A 4,815-nucleotide genomic window follows, 5' to 3' on the forward strand; every position below is an offset into this window, starting at 1 on the left:
TAGGATTGCAAACCAAAGCTTCAGATGTATTTGCAAAAAATTTTACCCCATCAAAAGGATGCCCTTCTCTCTACAGGGAATTAGTTTGCTGCAAGTGCATATATAGTACATTCTGGAGATACAGAATCATAAAGGTAAACAGTTTCAGTGTTAAAAAGCAGAAACACCCAATTTTCAGTATTAAGTGAAAACAATTCTGTAAACTAAAAGCAGTAACATATAAACCACCAGTATTGACTGTGCACAAACACATTGGAATGTTTCTAAAGTGTGTGGAAAAGGCCAGAGACAGAAAGGAATAATCAACCAGAGCAGTATCTGCTATCTTGTTTCAGTATTTCTTCTGCAATCCACATTGGGAATCATAAAGCTAGAAATATCTAGACAGGTCATCTAGCCTGCATATACACTGACGGCCCATTTTCAAAGATCTCTGTTTAGATCTCCAGTATAGCTTGTTTGTATCTTATTTCTCAGCACCTACAGTCTAGGACAAATTACCTTTATCTTATCAATGAAGATGATGAATCACTACATTCCTAGTACACACTTTTACATACTTGGAAGTCTTCAAGCAACTAGCCTTCTTTCATTAACAAGATAATCACAATTCTTTTTACCTTTCCCCAAACATCTTATTTGCTAACCTTGAGACCTTTCTTACTGAGCATCCCTTATTTCTTTCCAAACCTGTTGCAACAGTTTTGTACTTTAATATGAGCTTCACAACTCCCCAGGGTTTAGATTATTTCATGATTCCTTCAAACACTAACAGTTTCATTTTTAAGAAGCAATGCTATAACTTGGAATCAATTATTCCAAACAATATTCTTGGTTCTGGGTTAACCGATCTCATATAACTTACCATCTAGTAGGAAAAACAGACATTAAATCAGTAAACAAATAGATGTCAAAGTGAAGTATTGTGAAAAAAAATAAGAAATAGGGGTAGAGAGGGGTTTTGTGAGGAGGAAAGAAGGCAGTAGCCATGCAAAAATATGAGACTAATGTTACAAGCAATTTTTGGTTAAAGTAGGTCTAACTGGTGATCCTGCTATATATGTATATGCATTCCTTCTGAATTAGATAACTTTGCACTGCTCCCTGCTGAATCTTCTCGTTCTTACTTTGAAAACTAATTCTATCTTTTAAAAATATTTCATTACCTCCTTAACTGGTATATCCCACAAGTTTTCAAGAATGCCTTCTAATTTAAACAAGTACATAATATTAGCTAATTATTTAAATTACATTTAACAATGGGTGAAAAATAACAACATTTGGAAAAAAGTTCTTTGTGTTACTGGATAGACCTAAATGACCTTTCTAGAAAATAATAACTTGGCGATGCTTTATAAGCAAAACAGGCTGAACGCAAATTGGCAGAGTATGACCCATTCAGAAGATACGACTAAGGAGACGACGGAATCGCTGATCAGTTGCTCTAATAGTGAAAGGCCCAATACAGAAATTAGAGGTTGGTAGACAGGTCAAGTATGTGAGATGAAGCAGCAAATCAACTGTCAAGGTTGGAGAACCTTGTGCACCTCAACAGCTCTTTGAGACATGCTGCCACCACCTGGGCAGTAGGCAATTTTGAAGTTTAGGAAGATTTTAGTTGTGATTAACAGTTAATTAACAATTATAGAGTTAAAACGCACACTTTTCATTTTATGAAATTATCGTATTTTTTTGCCAAGTCTTTGAACATTAAAAAAAAGGCAGAAATTTAGGCAAACGTGCTTAGAATCCTGCTGTATTTTTTTTTAGAGAGAGAGGGGGAGAGGAATAGAGGGATGGAAGCATCCATTAGAGAGAGATATCGATCTGCTACCTCTTGCACACACCCTCCTGGTTCATGGGTCAACACTCAAACATTGAGCCACACCAGCCAGGCTCTGCTCTGGTTCCTTATCAGTAAAATGGGTATAAGAATACTATCAAGGGAGGTTGTTTAGTCTCAGGATTAGTGATAATAGATGTGAAGCATCTAGCTCAGTACCTGGTACACAGTAACAACTCATTAAATAGCTTTAAAAATTATTCTTCTTCAGTCTATCTTCCAAATAGCACTAAAACTTGATTAATACTTTTTTTAAATCACAGAAATATGCCTATTAAGAAATGTATTACATTGTGTATCTATGGAAGAAAAAACTCAATATAAAACTTAGGGAAGAAACCAGTTCCATCAAAATAAGTCAAATATGTTAAGTGTTGCTGCAGGGAAATAAGCACAAGATGTTGAATATGTAAGAAAGCTCTCAAAACGTTTAGTCAGGTCTAGATCATTACAAGTGAATCTTATTCAGGTTTTACTCATTCACCATTTGACATGCGTCAGGGTAAAATATAACTCTGTACCATCCAAAGAAAATACTTATAAACAAACATATGACAATAACCAGGAATTAACTTTCTAAGAGAAGAAAAACCTGTGACAATTTTGTAAGATTCCATTTTCAAAATATAATTGCAACAGAGCAGCAATTTTCAACCTTTTTCATTGCATGGCACACGTAAACTAACTAGAGGCCAGTGCACGAATTAGTGCACAGGTGGGGTTCCTCAGGGTGGCTTGTGGAGATCAGGCCCCAGCTTGCACCCCCAGCCTCGCAGCCCCACCTGGCACCTTGCTGTGGCCAGGCACTGCCCCCTCACCTGCTCCACCATCCCGTCTCCAGGGCGAATGATTGAGGCCTGCCCCCCCCTCTGGCTCCCTCAGTGCCTGGGAGCTGGTGGCCCCGCCCCCTGCTGCTGCCACTGGTGGCTGTCTGCAGGGCAATCGGGCCCCTGCTTGCATCTGCCTTGGCCTGGTGCCGCCCGCTCACCTGTTCTACCATCCTGCCATGCTCCCACTCTCGTCGGTGCCCATCGTAGCTGGCAGCACCTCTACTGCCACTCGCTGCCAGCGCCATGTCTGCTGACACTCGCCATGTTCCGTGCTGCCTCCTGGTGGTCAGTGCACGTCATAGTGAGCAGTCAAACTCCCAGTTGAACTCTTGGTTGAATGACCGCCTAAGGGGACAATTTGCATATTAGGCTTTTATTATATAGGATTCCTAAGTGGAACAACAACAAAAAATGGCTCTCTCTCCCTTCCTCTCTCTCAAATCAATTCCTATGCAAAGACAAACCCTACTTAATTAAAAGTGTAAGGTTTAATTTGGTTATTTACATGGATACAGTTTTATTTCTTAAAAATAAATACAGGCAGACTTCATTTCCTTGTTATTCTAAGCTGGTATTATGAAAGACATTTGAGAGAGAATTAAAACCCATTTAAGGACTTTTTCAAATAAAGAACAAGACCTTAACAAAACTGGCTATGACGTTTCCACTAAATTCCTTATTCTGCATTGCTTATGAAGCATAAGTCAGAAAAGTGGCCAAATCCAGTTCAACTGACAAAATTTGAAAATGGAAAGAACACCAGCAATAACTAGTATACTTTCCACAAACAGAAGGGGGAAGAGGCTCAGAGTGACTTAGAGTATACATGACCAGCAGAGACAAGTGAATCTCAACTCACAAACTGACTCTCACTACAGAAAGAACCAATCTTGACACCGCCTCTCATTCAGGCAATGCAGGTTGCAACAGGAGCTCGGCAGTGGCAACTCTATGCCATACCTGGGCTTGCAGCCTGCCCTGGACCTGGAAGCTAGCTCGGTAACACTAGACTGTGAAGGCATGGTCGAACACTAGAGCCAACGAGCTACAGAGGCTTTCTCAAGCACTTTTCCCTCTGGCCCAGAGCTCCTATGCATTTAACAAGGGATGCAGCAAACTATTGGGGAGGCAGTAATGGGGAAACTGTCTCTCCACCTTGGCCTCTGGGACGAAGGTTGTTAAAATAAATTCTGACCTCCCTCCTGGAATTACCACTTGGACAAGTTTTAAAAATTCACATAAAGTTTCCTCCAGCAAGTAGTTTTCGGTAAACACAGTCCAGGGACTGACTCTGCTTTTTCTGGCTACGACAGGTACAGGCTAGGTCCAAGTAGCTTTGAAACCATCATCCAAGTTTTCAAACAAGAATAAGAAAACAACTGCCGCTAATAAAACATACAGACATTAACATATGCCCAACGTAACACTATTTTAGATCATTAGATTATTTGCCAAGAGCCCGTTCCCTGGTAAATAATAGTTACTGTTGTTCTACCTAAACTAGTTATACATGTTACAGCTTGCTCCTCAGAGAGTACATTCCATAGTCTTTCGAGAATAAAAACCTGCTTTATTTGTCATACAACAGTGAAGAGGTCTTGCAACATGTGCACAAGTAGTCAAACAGCGCGGTTCAGTGCAAGCCATCACAAAGTCTGGTCGTCAACCAAACCGGAGCTAATCTCTCGGTTCCCGCAGATCAGAAGACAACATTAACTCACTCCTGCTGGTTGACTTTTGCATCCTTTACTTGTGTACGGAAAGAACAAGTGCCTCTGTGGGAACTCGATGCAGTTTAATTACTGATCGTTTACTTTGGGCAAATATCGATCATTCTTTTGCGAAATGTGATAGGTTCTTCAATTAAAAACAAACAGCAAAAGGTCCTCACACAGCACGGCTGCATTTCCCCTTAGTAAGGAGGTTCAGCGCACCCACCAGGGTCCAACTGTTTCCGTCTCCTCTACGCGAGGCTTTAAATGCAGCGAAAGGAGTCGCTGGGTGGCCCTCACCTTGACTCTGGGCGGTTTGTGGAGACCAACGCCTTTCCCGCCGCCGCTCTGGGGTCGAAGTTTCCAGGGGCCCCAGACCTCCCCCCGGGCCCTCCCCCACTGGCCCCAGCAGGGGCGGGGCCGTCCCTGG

This window comes from Myotis davidii, unplaced genomic scaffold (assembly GCF_000327345.1).
Source record: "Myotis davidii unplaced genomic scaffold, ASM32734v1 scaffold135, whole genome shotgun sequence".
NCBI classification, from domain to species: Eukaryota; Metazoa; Chordata; class Mammalia; order Chiroptera; family Vespertilionidae; genus Myotis; species Myotis davidii.